We start from the raw sequence: 19,053 nt of genomic DNA on the forward strand, positions 1-19,053 counted from the left end.
TAATAATAATAATAATAAAGTGTTTAGCAGAATCATACTAGACCACAGTAGGAGGATGTAAGTAAGTCCTTGCTATTAGTTTCATAGATATGAAAAAAATAGCCAAGATCTATCTCTATCTAAATCTATGGATAGTCAGTCATTTGTATGGCTGATATCTTGACAAGATTTCTACCACAGAATCTCAGAATTTCCACTCTGCCTATATTTTCTTTTTTAAGATCATTTTTATTATTAATGTGTGTGTAAGGGTATGCATACATGTGTGTGCAAGTGCCCTTGGAGGCCAGAGGACAATGTTGGATCCTCTGGAGCTACAATTATAGGCATTTCCAAACACATGAACAGGGGTGCCAGGATCCAAACTCCAGTCCTCAGAATAAAACTTGAAGCACTCTCAACTGCTGGGCTGTCTCTCCAGCCTCTTCCAGATTTTAAAACTACAGAGTCCTCATTAAAGCATTCTTCATGGGCTAGAGGTGTGCCTCAGTGTTATTGCCTCTGCACTTGCCTTAGCAGGCATGAGTCCTGGGATTCTCTCCCAGCACCTGAAGTACAAACACACACACACACACACACACACACACACACACACACACACACACACACACACACACCAAAACAGACAATCAAAAGCACTTTTCCTCACTCAAAAGCTATAATAGAGAGAGCCAGCTGGGTAAAAATTTCAGGAAGGATCCCTTGGATATATGGCTTCAAGTGCCATGTTAGGTGCAAAAAGGAAAAAAATTGGAAGGAAGGAAGGAAGGAAGGAAGGAAGGAAGGAAGGAAGGAAGGAAGGAAGGAAGGAAGGAAGGAAGGAAGGAAGGAAGGAAGGAATCCTGACCCCTGTATAAAGAATTGTTCTAGTATGCAGATTTGGGTGGTAAAGGAGTTAAAGAACAGATCATTAATAGTTTTGGTCCTTTGGGCAAAGAGAGAGTGGAAAAGTTGAGGGTTGGCGGGTCCAGGGACAAACTTGAAGATGCTGTGATTGAAGAGCACCCACCTCTAAGGAGTCAGGGCCGTGAGGGAAGCAATGGAGATGCAGCCAGGGGGAGTCCAGGAGGAGGCACAGAAGATGAAGGAGAAGGCAGAGCATTGCGTCAGATCCCTGAGCACAGCATCGGTGACTGTCTCACCACTGTGACCCAACAGCTGACGGCACAACTCAGGGGAGAAGGGACGCCCTGGCTGCTGGTTTCAGGGGACCCCATCTATTCACGTCCCAGAGTCGTGGGAGCTGGGCAGCTCCCTCTCTAGTGGCAGAAGCATGCACTGGCAGCTCCTCACATCTTGGTAGACCAGGAAGGAGAGAGCACCAGCAACAACCAGAAACAGATAGCACCACCAAGGCCCAGTCCCACACAGCCACTTCTTTGGTTAAGCCACAGCCACAAAGATTCCATAACTGCCCAACAGGCTCAAACACATGAGCCTGGGCCTGAGCGTTTCACACGCAAACCATAACAAGCACTTCGGGCATTGCCTAGGTCTCCCCTCTGCATCGTACCACACCAGGCTGTTTACTAACTGGTTCATTCATTGATTGATTCAACAGAGAGTGTGCATCAACTGTTATGTGTCTTCTCGGTTCAATATAAACGGCTGGTCTGCATTACTAGTAACTCTGAGCAGGCCACTTTACCTCCATGCCTTTATTCACCAATTGGCACCAAAGAGAGGTAGGTCTTACCTCACAGGCAGTACATGACCACATATAAAGAGCTAAGAGGAGTGCCCAGGAAATAGTAAGTTCCCAGCAAATGTTAGCTGCTGCTTTTTAATGGATGGCCATTTCTGTGTCAAACTATGAGTGGGGTTTTTAGAAGGTTATCATTCTTCTCCAAGCCTCTTCCGCCCAAGGCAAACTTGTTCCAATTCAAGACCACATGATTTCCAGCGAGCTCAGGCTTTCCTGGAGTCAGCATAGCCCCGTTCCACACTTTCCTTCTGTACCTCACAGACGACCCTCTGGTCTTGTCTGATTTTCACTCCTTTCTTTCCTTTTAGGCCCCAAAGAAGTCCAACTTTGGTTCATCATCTGCATGTTGTTCTCCTGATTCTCGCCCTCACTACAGGAATGAGGCCTGGCCTCTCCAGCACCTACATGCAGACCACTGCAAAAGACCCAAAAGAAAGTACTCACCAGGTTTTATTTTCCTTTCCCTTCGCTCCCACCATTTCTTCTAAGATGACTTTCTGGTCTTGAAATCTATGACACAGGTTAAAAACGGCCGGTTCATCCTGGGGTGATGAATAGACTTGAATTCATTCTTATACCTCAAGCTGATGACTCTCACAGGATTCAACACAAGATTTATTTATATTTGAGCTATGTCTACAATTTTCCTCAAATCTGCCTGTCTCCATTTGCCTACTGTAGGGAATGGAAATCTCATCAAATCTTGTGGACCCCACAAGGGTAATATGAAGGTTAATGAGGCAATTTCCCAGCAGTTCCTGGAGTGCTGAGAGCGTATGAGTACTGTTATTGCGTGATTACCGAGGGCTTTCAGGGCTTATAAAGTAGCAGACATTTCCCTCAGCCCACTAGATAAGAATTCTTCATTTTGATTTTTTCAGATCAAAATTTTTGAATTTCGTTTCTTTCAGCTTCACCGTTTTGGGTAAGCATTTTGTTGATTTTGATGGGTGGCGTTCTAAGAGACTCTGTAAGTTAGAATTATTGGTAAACACAACTACTTATATTTATTTACATTTAAATAGTTATTTGCTTATTGCAACAAAGATTCTATGTTTATTTCTAAAAATGTCTTTAGTTTCCGGAAAATTTCCAAGATTTGCTAGCAGGACCCTTGGCCATCCCTCCACGCTCATTCTGGTATTTGGGTGCCAACTAAGATATCCTCAGCAGCTGTTACCCCATCTCTACCTACACCTCCTCTTGTTCCATTCCTAAACTTCATGACCAGTGGGAGACTCTTGCTTTTACTAGGGAAAGGCTCCGCCATGTTTTCCACTTTCGTCCATAGCCTCAGCTCTTTACCCAGCCTTCCGAGCAGACGCACTCGGTTCCTGCTTCGTTGAAGAAATGCGAGCAGTCAAGGGGACTTGGGCAACCTCCCACCACCGTGCACTCCGCTCCTATTCCTCCCTCTGTTGACAGATAGACATTCATGCTTTCTTGCCGCCTGCCTTAAGACACTGCAGTGGCCAGCATTTATTGTCAGCTGTGCCGTCCAATGGTCCCCTCACACATATGTGCTGCTTGTTTGTCCATCTAGAAATAATTCTTTGACTCTCACTTTCCCTCAAACTGACACTCGTTTCTCTCCATCTTTTTGCAAAAGTCCTTGACTGCGTTTTGTAGAGCCGTGGATCCGGTTCCTCCTCCCATTCTATTCCGTGTATTACATCCACGCCCAAGCCTCCACTATCCTTCTGGAACTGCCCTCCTTAAGGTCTCTTTGAATGCAGCTCTGATAACCCTCATGATCTCTCAGTCCCAACGTTCTTCACCTGGCAGGGGAGGTGACGCGGTGGCTCACTCTCTCCTCTCTGCTTTCTTCCCTTGGCTTCCAGAACATCACCGTTGCCTGGGTTTCCCCCGACGTTCCTCAGTCTCCTTCATTGACTCTTTCCTAATAGAGACCACTTCTGGTTTGCCTCACTAGCCCTCGCCTTGTCCAAGCTCCTATCAGCTTTCACGTCTGTTATTGCGGCGAGCCTCATTCCCGCAGGATGTCCTCCCCACAGCAGTCAAGTCCGTGCTAGTAGAGTCGAGATGCTCTGCCCAAACACTCCAAGGCCTCCCCTCACGTCTGAAACACAAACCAGTCGTTGCTACATCCTGCCAGGCCTCTGTGATCGAGCCTGGACTCTCTCCTGCTCGTCACCACCTTGTTCACAGAACTCCAGCCATGCTGGCCTCCTCACTGTTCCTTGGCTTGTACTGACTAGACCACACTGATTCCAGAAACGTCACCTTTGTTCCTCCTCCTGCTTCACTCCCAAATAGCTCCGAGCCAAGCTCCCTCGTTTCTTGATTCCCTGACACTGGAGTTCCCTTCTCAGGAAGGCCGTCCTGGACATCCTACCTCCTGCCAGAAACCGGCCCTTTCTCTGGTCAAATCTGCCTTTCCTGTCTAAGTCCATAGCACATACCACACCTACTCAAGTTTCATTCTTTTGTTGTTTGTCTTTACACTAGAACCTAAGTTTCATGAAAATAACCAATTGTTCTGTGTACCCGTGTATGTGCAGGTGCACATGTGTGCACACACATGTGTGTGCATGTATGTGGAGGACCCAGGGAAACCCCAGATAACATCCTCAAGAATGTCATCTGTGTCCTTTGAAAGAGAATCTCCCATGGGCCTGGAGCTCAGCAATGAGGCTAGCCTGGCTGGCCAGGGGACCCCTGGGATTGTCTGTCTACCTCCCCTGCACTGGTACAGGTGTGCACCACACCTGCCATTTTTACCTGGACTCCAGAGTCTGAGCTCCGTGTCCTCAAGCCTACAATGGAAGTACTTCATCAACTGATCTATCTCCCCAGATCAATGTATTTTTTTTATTTTATAATTTAATTTCACATAGCCACGGGTTCCCTTGTTCTCCCCCCTCCTGCGCCCCCCCCCCTGCCCTCAGCCCACTTCCTATTCCCCTCTCCTCCAGGGCAAAGACTCCCCCAAAGATTGAGTTCAACCTGGTAGATTCAGTCCAGGCAGATCTAATCCCCTCCTCTCAGGCTGAGCCAAGTGTCTCTGTATTTCCATCTAGAAATAATTCTAGGTTCCAAACAGCCAGCTCATGCACTAAGGACAGGTCCTGGTCCCACTGCCTGGATGCCTCCCAAACAGATCAAGCTAATTAACTGTCTCACTTATCCAGAGGGTGTGATCCAGTTGGGGGCCCCTCAACCATTGGTTCATAGTTCATGTGTTTCCATTCATTTGGCTATTTGTCCCTGTGCTTTTTCCAATCTTGGTCTCAACAATTCTCGCTCATACAAATCCTCCTCTTTCTCGCCAACTGGATTCCTGGAGCTCCACCTGGGGCCTGGCCATGGATCTCTGCAGCCGGTTCCCTCAGTCATTGGATGAGGTTTCTAGCACAACAATTAGGGTGTTTGGCCATCCTATCACCAGAGTAGGTCAGTTCGGGCTTTCTCTCGACCATTTCCAGCAGTCTACTGTAGAGTTATCTTTGTGGATTTCTGTGGACCTCTCTAGCACTTTGTTTCTTCCTATTCTCATGTGGTCTTCATTTATCATGGTCTCTTATTCCTTGTTCTCCCTCTCTGTTTTTGATCCATCAACGTATTTTCTAATCAGCATGAGCTGTGTTCTTTTTCCCATGCCTGTGCCTGGTAAAGAGTAAGTATTCAGTACAGGTCTGCTAAATAAGTGAATGAATACATGAAATAAGTAGATAAGCCTGTTATAGTAGTCATGTTCCTGAAAGAATAGACCTCTCTATGTTGGTATTGAAGTCTGTCTTTGCTATGGGTTACATCATCTCCGTGGTGGCCCTCAGGTTTGCAGGGTTGCTGAAGCGCCTGCCAAGATGTCCCTCTGTCCAGCTTTTCAGCATCATGTGCTGACAACATCTTCTCCTGAAGAAGCTGGGGATGAACTCAGGGAAGCCTGGCTCTCCACCAGTTGTATACCGATCTCACTGTCAGCTAATTGACAGAGGCAGATAGGAGTGTGTCCCTTTCTTGATACACAACATCAGATAACAGTTTGATTGGATTTTGTCTCTTTGTTTTGTTCCCAAAAGAACTGATAGTTTCTATTTAGAGTTCATCAAATTCTTAAGAAACTGGCTGCATTGTGAGTCTCTTCCTTCACAGTTTGTCTCTTAGGGTCAGTGTAAGCATAAACATTTAAATTACGTATCATTCAGCACTCAACAAACATTTAGACTACGACCTGGTCCCATGCACAGTGTGATGGGGGCACATATATTACATGGCCCAGGCTCTGTTTTTGAAGACCTCAAAGTCGAGAAGAGTAGATAGACTGGCAGATTTATTCAACAATATTGCAAAGCCCAGTGATGAATAGGAAGTAATACAAACACTGAACAGACAGTAAGGAGATGGACAAGAAGAAACAAGATTTAGGAATGGTACACTGTTTTCTGAAGTTGCAGTCCAGAATTCCCAAAACTTGTGCATAGCTGTTCCTGGTGCTTCCCGGGCCCTGGTCACCAGCACAACTCAAAACGAGAGCGGCCCACCGAGTGCTCTGAACACGAGCAACGCTCCAAGACTCTGGTGAAAACTTGACTTTTTTTTTTTTTATAAACTTTATATAATGTTTCATATTTGTGACATTTGATCCATCCTAAGGGACTCTCCCCTGTGGTAGATCCTGGCTGGGATTGTTACCACTGGGACTTCAGAGTCCACACTTGACCCTCTGTGCTGCTGAGGAAGCCACAGGCCGGGGAAAGGTGGCTGCCCTTCCCAAGCCCGCGTGCTGACTTCGGTCACCCCGTCTTTCAACAGGACCTAATTGGGAGACATATCAAGTGAATTCATCAGTTTCTACAGTTTATTCCCCATACAAGACAAGCCGGTCTTACTTTCCTCCAGACTAGAACTGGGCAACACAGCTCTAGCCTGGTCCCTCCTCCTCCCTTGTGAGTTCAATTACAAAGGGTCTGTGCAGCCAGGAGAAGCCAGTGCCAGGAACCTGAGCTGGACACCCTCTCACGTCTAAAGCAATCTCAGAGGCAGCCTTAAGCTTTTTGTTTAAAGAGGCTCCAGAGCAGCTTCCAGGGCTGTGAATCAAATCCCAAACCTAAGTCTGCTGGAATGCTCAGATCCGCTGCCTCTCAGCCCTGGGGGTTACTGTGATTCTCTGGGCTAGTCCTCCCTGAACCCGGTTCAAGTGTTTGTCCCGGGCTAGAGCAAGGAACATGACAAAAATGACAGTCTCTGCTCTTGTCCTTGACCTGACCTGACTACAGAGGACTCGTTCAGTCAGGTGTAACCCAGCATCATCCAGTCTGGACTCTTGGCTCTTTCAGCCTCCATGATCAAGTTGCCTTGATTACCAAGGAGAAGAGAGGAAGTGTCCTCCGCAGCCAGCTCATCAGCCCCATGAAGTTGTTGAGCATGGCCATAGTAGGCTGGTACCTAGCATCTCTGTTGTCGCCTCCACCACCCCCATCTCTGAGTCTGTAGCTTTCCTGAACACTATATCTGACTCCCTTGCCGCTGCCAACTGCCATTATAAACATATATGGTTTCATCATTTTTCACAACTGAAGGTGTTCTGTTTCTGATAATCTTGATAAAAGCTGCCCCTCAGTGCCTGCTGAGCTGCCTTGGGCATAGACAGCCTGTATGGATGAATTCAGAGCAGAGCAGCTAAGCGACAGCACTCAGAACACAGCTGTGACCCTTTCTCTCGGAAGGAAAGCATGTCAGTGGAAGCCCCATGGTTCATCTAGTGCACACTTTCACACTCTTCGGTCTCTTTGAATCTCTCCATGAGAAGCAGCATCCCTGAGAAACGTCATGTAGCAAACAAGCATCACAGACAGGTGTGAAGTAGCTGAATCACCCCATCTTTTCACTTTCCCTTCTTGCATCCTCAACTAGAAGAATCCTTTGAAGGATTTAAAAGTGCTTCTCCTAGGTGTGACATCAAATCACAACTTGACATGAATGTTCCTTCCTTTCTTTCTTTCTTTTTTTTAAACGTATTTATTTATTTGTTTGTTTGTTTGTTTTTGGTTTTTCCGAGACAGGGTTTCTCTGGATAGTTTTAGTGCCTGTCCTGGATCTTGTTCTGTAGACCACGCTGGCCTCGAACTCACAGAGATCTCTGCCTGGCTCTGCCTCCCAAGTGCTGGGACTAAAGGCGTGTGCCACCACCGCCCGGCTTGTTCCTTCATTTCTTATGAAGTACATCAGCACGCCTGCCAAGCCTCTAAGCGAGGTAGCTCCTTCTAAGCTAAGCCATGGATGGCCACCCCTTGGGCTCAGACAAACCCCAACAGCACACAGCATTTGTCAAAAGCTTGACCTGTGTGTGCCTCCCATCACCATATCCTCGCCGGATTCACTGTTCTTCATAATGTTTGTCTAGCTCGCATTATATACTGATTTGAGATACACGTCCCTTCTCAAATATAATCTCCATGCAGACAAAGATTTATATTTTTACTGTCCTGTCACCTGCACCTGGAAGAGTACCTCACAATTAGTAGAATTCTTTGGGAGAAATAAACTTAGTCCCCGGGAAACCTATGACATGCATGCTACCAAGTATCCATCATCCCAGGGGGGAGCCACATGAGTGTCCTGTAAACAGAGCAAGTCAGGGTGATGGGCACATCAGAACTCTAGATAACCTCAGCCCCTCCATACTCATTATCCCACACCAATCAGTGGGACAGGTGTCACCATTAGAAAAGAGGTAACAGGCGGGAATTTAAGTGATTTGTTTAAATTCCCACACTAGACAGAAATACAACAGGGACTTGAGCCTGTCTGGGCTGGTTTCAAAGAATGGACTAGTGCCAAGGCTACTTATCTGAGTATAATAGGGAAAGACATCAGCTGCGGGCTCTGAGCATCCCTGCCTGCGCTTTCTTTCTGGACATGAGAAGCCATGGCTGCTCCTTCCTCAGGCCGTTTCTCAGGGTTGTGTTTGCAGCCCACCACACTGAAGAATGAGATAACATCCCCTTGCAGACAAAGGGCAGGGTTTGCCCCCCTACCCTTCCACGCACTATAAAACAGCACATCACTGAACTCAGTGTCCTGCAGCTGTGAACCAGCCACCTGTGTGCACAGCATCTGTCCCAACCTGTGGGCCGAGGAGGGGCTTGTTTCCAAGAAGCCCACGCAGCTCCCTCCACTGTAACAAAGTCCTTTGTCTTTGACCCAGAAGTCTCAGGTTTTCTGCCAATCTCCATGAAACAGTAACAGACCAACTTAGTAACTTGCCAACAGGGTGCAGTTCCAGAGCCTGACAGTGTTTTAGAAGTTACCCAGGTTACGAAATGGGACAAAACGCAAACAGTGACAAAAATCACCGTGCCTGTCAAGTCACTGAATGTTCACGGACTCAAGTGACATCGATGATGGTCACTTGGTTGGAAATGTGTTTGCTGTCAAATAAAACCTTACCTGACGCAGCATTTTGGATGGAGAAAGAAGGAAGCCCTTTCCTAGCAATGTGAGCGCTGGGGTTTATTGTAGGGCTTGGGTTATTATAGGGCTTACATAGCTATGGCCTGTCTACTGATTGCACTCATCTAGATAAAGGAGACAGTGGAAACACACGAGAGCGACTGGAGGCAATCGGAGGAATGAGGTGTGCAGATCAAATCGAGGAGGCAGATACTCAGAGTCACTTCAAGAGTTTATGAGTAAACTGGCGGAGCACTTTCCTAGCATGTGGGGTCCCAGGTTCAACTGCCAGCATTAAATGGGGGGTAACTGTGAGTTAGACAGCCACCAACCCGCAAAGTAGAAATGATGCCACCTCGCCTGGACTACTCAACAATTAACCAGTGCTTGAGGAGTTTTATGTGACCATGCACTGAATGTTTATTGAGCACGCACTCTGTTCCCCCACACTGGGCTGCACCTTTGACTCCATGTGGTTCAAGTTCTAATCTAGATAAACAAAATAAATGAGTCAATTTTGCAGCATATTAAAGCATGTTGAGCGCTGTGGAGAGAAATGGAAGAGTCTTAATTCTCCAAGGGAGACAAAGGAAGGCCTCGTGGAGAAACTACTTTTCTGAACGAATATTTGAAAGGGAGTGAGCCATCCAGGTAAAGAGAAAGCAAGGCCCCCCGGACTGTGCGTGCGAGTGTCATGACCAGAGGGGGGCGGTGTTGGCTGAATGACATAAACCAGTGGACTAGGAGGTGAGGTCACTAAAAGAGGCAGAGGGGCAAGAAGGGCCACATAGGCCCCTTGGGATCACCCCCAAGGACTTGGGATTTTATCCTATGCATTTTATCTGAAGGATTTTAACCAGAAGTGCAAAATCTTAACCAGCCAAATGAACTATCGTTGGTGAGTGGAGCTCAAATACCGGGAATTAGGTGATGCTATCAATGTCTAAGCGTTTGAGATACTCCTCCTTTCTGGAAATCACCTTCCAAGTGGGTCTTCTGACTACCTATCCTGGAAGTGTGGGAACCTTGGCAGGAGAGGATTTTTCCCCCCAGTCTGAGCAGATCCAGCCTGTCTATGCCCTGTTCACCTGTGGACCATCTGCAGTAGAAGGAAACATATCCCCTGAACTCACACCCAAGCCACCTGCATTGGAGCTGGGGGTTCCCAAGCATCTCTTTAGAATCCTGACCTATCATCATGGTAATTGTCTGCAAGACTCTCGGTATTTAATAAGGAGGTTCTCATTTTGAAGTTTATGGTTGAAGGAAGACCTGATCCACCTTCATAAACACACTGTTTTATTCGTACCTCAACTTATTAAAGACAATGTAGATGCTACATGTTGTAAAGGAAGCCAAGTATGTAAATGTAACCTTCTATACTCGACTTAGGTAGAATGAAACAGACAGGCTTTCAGGAGAAAATTGTACGAAAACACTTTTCTAACCTTCAGTGAAATAAAGGTCATTGTTAACCATAAGTTGTGCTGAGAAGATCGATGGGCGTATACTATGTTGATTTTGTAGCTTTTAGCACTAGCTCTCCTAGTTAAAAGCCCAAACATTAAGATATAGGAGATACTGCATCATATTACACACTAAGCGTTGTCTGTAGTTTTAGAAGCAAAGATGAGTAAGACCCAAATGACAAAATACAGTAAGAGGCACTGTGTGTAAATGTGCAGATGTGGCTAAAAGTAAGCTATGAGAAATGTTGTAAAAACTTAAATAAAAAACAGAATCAGACACTGAGCTCTCCATCCCAGTCTTTTTAAAAATCAGTACTGAAGCTGGCATGGCAGCACATGCCTTTTATCTCAGCACTGGGGAGGCAGAGCCAAGTGAATCTCTCTGGTCTACACAGCAAGTTCCAGGCCAGCCAGGGCTATATAAACAGGTCCAATCTCAAAAAGAAAAAAAAAAAAGCAATACATAAAAATAAGACTCAGTACTGAAAGATCCCTAGTCCTTTGTGCAAAGGGAAGGCCACCACCGTTGGTTAAGAGCAGAGACTCCGGATATTAACTATGCCTGCAGTGTAGACCCTACTATCTCGAAGCCTGTCTGAGCCTCCCTTCCTCAACTGTGAAGCGGGCTAAGAGGCTATTGCAGAACAGTTCTGGGAGAGTGCTGTGATTGACACATGAGAAGGGCCCGGAGCAATGTCTAGGGCACAACTTGCTCTCAGTAAACTCGAGCTGTTCTATTACCAGTCCTGCCTTGTCATTGTGCTGGCTAGTCTCATGTCAACTTGACACAAGTTAAAGTCACCTGAGAGGTGGGAGCCTCAATCAAGAAAATTCCTCCGTAAGACTGGGCTGTAGACAAGCCTATATGGCATTTCCTTAATTAGTGATTGATGTGGGAGGGCCCAGCCCATTATGCAGTGGTTCTCAACTTGTGGGTTGCAACCCCTTTGGGGAGTTGAACAACCTTTTCACAAGGGTCGCCTAAGTCCATCAGAAAACACAGATGTTTACATTACGATTCATAGCAGTAGCAAAATTATAGTTATGGAAATAGTAATAAAATAGTTTTATGGTTGGGGGTCACCACGACATGAGGAACTGTGTTAAAGGGTCACAGCATCAGGAAGGTTGAGAACCATGGTCATTATGAGTGGTGTCATCCCAGGGCTGGTGGCCCTGGGCTCTGTAAGAAAGCAGACTGAGCAGGGTGGTGGTGGTGCATGCCCTTAAACCCAGCACTGGGGAGGCAGAAGCATGGGGATCTCTGTGAGTTCAAGGCCAGCCTGGTCTACAGAAGGAGTTCCAGGACAGCCAGGGCTACACAGAGAAACCCTGTTTCAAACCCCACACACACACACACACACAAAAAAAAAAGGAAAAAAAGAAAGGAAGGGAGAAAGGGAGGAAGGGAGGGAGGGAAAGAGGGAGAGAGAGAAAGAGAGAGGAAGAAGAAGAAGATAAAGAAGAAGAAGGAGAAGAAGAAGAAAGCAGGGTGAGCAAGCCGTGAGGAGCAAGCCAGTAAGCAGCACTCCTCCATGGCCTCTGCATCAGCTCCTGCTTCCAGGTTCCTGCCCTGTTTGAGTTCCTGCCCTGACTTCCTTCGATGATGAACAGTGCTGTGGAAGTGTAAGCCAAATGAACCCTTTCCTCCCCAAGTTTCTGTGATCCTGGTGTTTCATCTCAGCAATAGAAATCCTAACTAAGACAGAGATCAAAGCTTTCCAGCGATAAAGCCTTTGAAAGAGAAGAACTGGGCACTTAGTGTGTTGAAAGTCTCACCATGCAAAGGAAGACGGTGACTTTGCTCTCTGTTCACCCTGTGCTGCAGAAGCATGCTCTGCTTTGCATGCATGCTCAGAGGAAGAGCGCCAGCATGAGTCTGAATGAGGGAAACAATCAGCCTTCTTGAGGAAACTGGTTTATTCAAGTTTTACTTTAGTTACAAGGGTATGTGACATTTCCACAGAGGACCCTGGGGGGCAGGGGAGAGAGAAAAGGCAAGCCTCCCTTTAAAGATATTCAGTCTTTGTCTTCTTCTCAAAATACCGACCAGATGCAGTGCTCAATGTGACATGAAGCCCTAGGTCCAGACACGATGGATGTGTGGAAACAAACCGCACGGGTACTTTCTACCTCTGGACACCCAGTGAAGAGACCCAGACACCACGGGAAACACAATGTGTCCAAGTTTAGGAACAAGGACTGGCTGTTAGTCCTGACCCAGCTTTGAGGGGAACCTTCGGGGTTTGACCTGGTTTTCATTTGATTGTTGAAACACCATGAGATGGTGTCAGAGGCTCCAGTGCAGCTCTCGGGGCACTTATTAGAAATCCTAAACAGAAACATAGCCCACACCTTATAACTGAATGTGGCTATCTATGAAGACTAATAACCAATACCGGAGAGCCACAGGGAATATTGGGAAAAGCAGAGAAAATGAAGTTTGAGGATCATTAAATCCCTGTTTGGAAGTATTATATAAGATACCTGTGGAATGGGTTATTAGTGTCCATTTAAGATAACATCTGTACATATTATAAATTTACATGTGATTTCAAAATGTTTTGGATTTCCATGGCTCCTGTGTCCTGCTTATGATCATAATAGTAATAAGATGTATGTTCCAGTTCCTAAATTCTACAGATCAGAAGAATGAGCTTCATCTCCTAGGCTATCCTGGAATGCAAGGGCCACTAAATCAGATTGACAATTAACACTGGGCTATAGTTCTATCGCTGTCTGTTTCGTTCACCACCGAGACATTTCTCTTGTGTGGTGAATGTGTCACTGAAATCCTTCCCACACATAAAATCAATCATTGACGTGGGCCTGAGAACATAATTACATAAATATGAACCCATGGAAGGATCATGCCTAGGCCAAAGTCTAATGTGAACAGTAAGCAATCAGTAACTGTCTCTTTGAATTAACAAACCATTGATGCTCCCAGAGGACTCAAGTCCTATTCGGATGTCAAGAGCCCCATCTGCTGGTCAAATGGGACTGAGCTGCAGCATCTGAGGAAACAGATGCATCAGAAGAGTAGGAAAGATGAAGAGGACTATCAAACAGGTACGGAGATGTAGAGATCATCTGAGCCAAGACGCTGATTTTACACGTGAGCAAGCTTACTACAATGCTTACACATTCCCAGCCCAAAGGATGCAGAAGATCAATTTATCAAGAGGCAGGAAGCAGAAGATACTAGACCTGGTTAAAAAAAAGAAAGGCTAGATTAAAAAAAAAAAAAAAAAAAAAAAAAACTCCAGCACTGGCAGCGCCACTACCATCCGTCATTTTCTACTGAACGGAAGTCACACACCAACGTCCTATCACAGTCCTAAAAAAGCCTGGAGAATATCGACTGTAATACAGATAATGAATCTGAAATTTTGTAGGATGAGAGAAAGTGTCCACTTATTGAAGATTCCAGTTGAAAATTGCTAGTTATTGCACACGCCTTTAATCCCAGTACTCGGGAGAGGGAGGCAAAGGCAGGCAGATCTCTGTGAATTCCAGGCCAGCCTGGTCTACAAAGAGAGTTCTAGGACAGCCAGGGCTATTGCATAGAGAAACCCTGTTTCAAACAGCCAATAATAGTAAGTAATAATAATAGATATCTCCTTAAAGCAAAGGCTGATAAGAAGTTTGTACAAGGAGGTACAGGAAGGATCCAACGGTGTTTCCAATATGGCTAATGCTTGTGTCTGTGGTTTAACATGCCCCTTCATCACAGTGAGTCAGACACTTCACCATGCAGAGGGAGGGAATCTACTGAAAGTACCAAGCCAGGGAACAGCTGGAATCCAGAGGAAAAGGAGGGACAGCTGTGATGTTTTCAGTACTGTGTACCAACAGTGGTTCTCTCACTTACGTCGGGATGGGGAGGAGAAAGGAGACGAGGTATAGTGAAGGTCTTTGTAAGCTGGAAAGGACTAGTAAACTAGTGCTCGTGAACCAACATGAGCTGGACGCAGAAATGGTGGCTTACCAACAGTTAGCAATGGAACTGAGCAACAAAGCCTTTTTTTCAAGAATAAGGAAATTTTCCCAGATAATCTCTTTTGAAGAATAGAATGAATTCACTTGCCGGACAAGATTGTTCTGGGCTGTGTCCTCTCCATTCAGGAACTGAGCAACCCGTTTGTTTGTTTGTTTGTTTGTTTGTTTGTTTCCAAGATGGTCTCACTATGTAGCTCTGGCTGTCCTAGAACTCCCTGTGTAGCCCAGGCTGGCCTTGAACTCACAGAGCTCTACCTGCCTCTGCCTCCCGAGTGCTGGGATTAAAGGTGTAAGGTGTGCGCCACCACTGCCCAGAGGGCAGCCCCTTCTTTAGCTCATCTCTCTTCTCAAATTCCACCAAATCCATCTAGAAGAAAGCTGACCTCCACGCTCTCTGCCAGATCTCCTCTACTGGACAGTGAGTTCATTCTGAGCCGTTCTCGATGTTAGCGAAGGTAGACAGACTTAGCAAAGCATCCACCCTTACATGAGGGCCCTACTTCCAGCCTCCAGGGTCATGTTCCTCCCTGTCTTCAGAGCTTGAGTTCCCTCAAGCTCTTTCCATGTCCCTAATGGTCTTCTGAAAAACTTTCCCGTATTTTCCATCTCTATCTCAAGATCCTGCCACTTTCCAGACACCTCTTGATCCCAAAGCCAAAGTAATAATTCCAAGCGTTATCTCTCACTATACAAAATCCAACCCTAAACCTAGAAGCGGCTGAAAACAAGTTTATCCCTAGCTCCCAAGTCCTGCAAACCAGCCGGACTCCACTAGGCAGTCCTCCCTTGGGTATTCTCACACAGCTACAGTTGGAAGACAGCTGGGTGTGGGCACCCGGGACCAGCAGCTGATGGAGTGGTCAGTCCCAAGTTCAGCTGGTGTTGACAGGAGAGGCTACATATGTAGCCTCGTGTGGTTTGGGATTCTTCTGATCTTGAAGCTGGGTTTTCAGAGGGCACATCCCAAGAAGGAGCCTTCTAAGAGGCAGGAAGCAGAAGCTGCCAGGCCTGTTAAACTACCCAGGACTGGCATGGTGAACACTTCTGCCATCTTCTGATCAAAACAGTCACAGGGCGAGGGCATTTCACTGGCTAGGGAAATCGGGATGGTTGCTTTGTATAAAACATGTGGGTAAGAACTATTGTTACAGTCATGTTTGGAAACAATAATCATCCCGGTTGAAATAAAACGGTGAATTCCAGCTTCTCCAGTGCACTTACGTGGTCATACCCTGAGTGTTGTTTAGACTGGCGCTCGCCCTCTGCTATGAGGAGCCAGTGTTCTGAGGTGGACCGGTGGCCGACACAGGCACTCACTGGCATGTGTGAAGGTTCATCCTTGACAGGGAGCTCCAAGGACAGACTCTGTGAAGAAGGGCTGTCATCCATTACACCAGGCATCTCCTTGGCCTTCAGTCAAGTGGTGTCACACTGCTTAGAAACTTTCCACCCTGCATAAATCTCAAAACCGTTGTTAAGTGGACGTAAAAATGAGAGCAGACATTCTATAGTCAATCATATTTATCGCACATGCCTGCGTGTGCACATTTCCACCCCTCCCACCCCCAGAGAACGTACAAACACAGATTAAATAAAAGCATGGCAATGAGGGGAAGCCTAACCCCAAGGAAGCTCAGAACCAGGATTTAAAGAGCATCTAATGCAACCAGGAAGTGGGCACTACTTCCCTTAATTCTTAGAGTGCCCTATGATGCTCTTCAGTTTCCTAAGAGAAAATGAGGCTCAGAGAGTCTAAGTATTTTGCTGAAGGTTGCATGCTGGTCACTGGAAGAGCTGAAATACAGGTCCACTGACTAATAATAACTCAGAATATTGTAATGAAGAGACCGAGTACATAACAAAAGGAAGTCGCTTTTGGCAAGTGTTTTGATACTCCAAACTTCGAGGAAAACACTATGGAGCTCTAAAGAGCAGGCTTTGCCCCAGTGGTAAGACATCTCAGCCTGTGCAAGTTCTGGACTGAAGTTCTACCAGGGCAGGAGCGACGTGTTTCTCGTTCATCCCCTGTAATTCATTATCTGGCACTTGCTTTTTTGACTCCATAAATGTGTAAGCATTATTTCTATGTTCAGGCTGATCTGCACCCTAAAGATCACAGCAGATAACAGAAACAGCTACTGTGCCACCTAGAGGAGCTCTATTCCAATTCAAACAAAATTCTTCAACTTTGCCCTTCCGTCATGAACAGTTAGACACCTGCGTTACTTCACATTTTATAACACACATAAACGTTAACAGTGATCACAGCTCAAATCTTCTTTTTCAGGTCCCCTCCCCTCCACCTTCTATTGTTTTGAGACAGGGTCTTGCTACAGAGCCCAGGCTGACCTTGAACTTCTTCAATACTTCTGTCTCTGTGTCCAGAATGCTAAGATAAGTACATGCCACATCTGGCTCTGCCACATCTGGTTCTCATTTATAATCCTACAGCTAGGACATCTTTATAAATCTGAAATGGCTCATCTCCATCATTAATTTGATGGGATCACAAATCACCTGGGTCTGTCTAGGTGAGATTATCTTGGTTAGGTAACTGAGGTTGGAAGATCTGCCCCCTGTGGGGTGCGACTCTGTGGGGTGGGCCTGGACCACAGAAAAAGAAGAGGAAAGCTAGCTGAGCAGCCGCATCAGATCCTCACCTCTCAGCTTTGTACCTGTGAGGTGACCCACTGCTTCCGGCTTCCGTTGGCCTGACCTCCCACCATAACATACCCTTGAACTGTGAGCTAGAATAAATTCTTTTCCTTTCAGTACTTTTACCAATCAACAGAAGAGAACTAAGACAAATCATTCATAAACCTCCACGTGTCGCTCACCTCTCCCTTGAAGAAAGGATTCACTGAAGTGTGGGGCAAGATGACCAAGCTGTCAGCTTCATCAGGCTTACCCGAACTTCCTAGTCAAGTGCTGCTCCAACGACCAGTGTCTAGGCACCTCCACCTGCCATTCTGCCCTGACAGGCAAGCTTCGCTCTGGAGCTATGGCCTGTCAGCCTGTGATGGCTTGGCATCGCCTGCCAGCTTTTCCTGCCTAATTCCACCCCCTTCCTTTTCCTTTCAGACAAGTTAATTCCACAGAACCTTTTCATACTTTTCAGCATCCCCTCCCAAGAGAGCCACATGATAAATCAAAGATAAGTTTGTCTCCAGTCCCGTAGGCAAACTCATTCTACACTCACCTACATAGTAAGTAATGCTTAGCAGTTTTTCCACACTGCGATGTTGACCCATGCCCCCTAAAATACTTTATACCTAGTATGGATCATTTTTTCTTCACATAAACACCGTACTTTTTACTAACAAAAATTTTATATAATTAATTATATACTACAAAATATTATTGATTTAAGTGGTAATAGTTCACTGATTAAATATTTTACTGTACTGGCTAAAGAAATGATTACCCAGGGCTGGAGAGATGGCTCAGTGGTTAAGAGCACTGGCTGCTCTTCCAGAGGACCCGGGTTTGATTCCCAGATTCCATATGGCAGCTCACAACTGTCTGTAACTCTAGTTCCAGAGAATCCAACACCCTCATACAGACATACATGCAGGCAAAACATCAATGCACATAAAATAAATAAATCTTAAAAAAAAAAAAAAAATTACCCCCAAATGGTTTTGAAGTAGAAATATACCATCAGTGTAGCACCACCTAGTGGTAGACAGCAGGAACTGTTACTACTCCATCTGTAGATGAAAGGGAGACCAGGCTGTACTGCTGTCACTTTCGCCCACCTAACTCAGGGTTTTAAAAGATGGTCCAAGAGTCAAACAGAAAGTGCCTCCATGCTGAATCAGGCCTTGAACTCTGACCCATGATATCAAGGGGTCATTTTCCCTTCTCACAGCTTCAAGCACAGGCACCCCTTTGCTCTGTGCCCATCACGGGCACACGTGGTTCATTTTGCTGTTGCACCCGAGTACCTGACAGCTTCTAACATTTCGATCTGTTGGTGACTGAATGCCAGCTCTAGAGGGCACAACCTTTGTTCATCTTATTCATCCCGTGCTCAGCGCTTTCGGAATAAATGGATGCATCTTCACTAATGATCGGTGAATGCTCACCCTTGGAACTAGAAGGCATGAGACTCCATTGAGGGAAGAATCTTACTGTAAACTTAAGAGGTTTTCTGAGTAGAATGAATTGATCTACGAGAGAAGGGTCATGGCCTGTTGAAGAACCGAAAGACCTGGTCGGAAAAACTATACAACCATGGTCTAGGAGTGTTCAAAGCACATTCCTGAAAACCAACGGGAGATGGCAGCCGTCATCTACCAGCCACAGCTCTGATGAGCACGCAGCTGTGCTTGCAGATCTACAGGAATGTGGAACTGTTTCCTCGGGAAGCACTAATTCTCCTATTCAAGGAGGCGCAGTAAAGAATTGCCAACGTGACCCCTTCATGGTATGGTTAAGGTTTTCACTGTGACTATGAGA

This window comes from Peromyscus maniculatus, chromosome 6 (genome assembly GCF_049852395.1).
Source record: "Peromyscus maniculatus bairdii isolate BWxNUB_F1_BW_parent chromosome 6, HU_Pman_BW_mat_3.1, whole genome shotgun sequence".
Classification (NCBI taxonomy): Eukaryota; Metazoa; Chordata; class Mammalia; order Rodentia; family Cricetidae; genus Peromyscus; species Peromyscus maniculatus.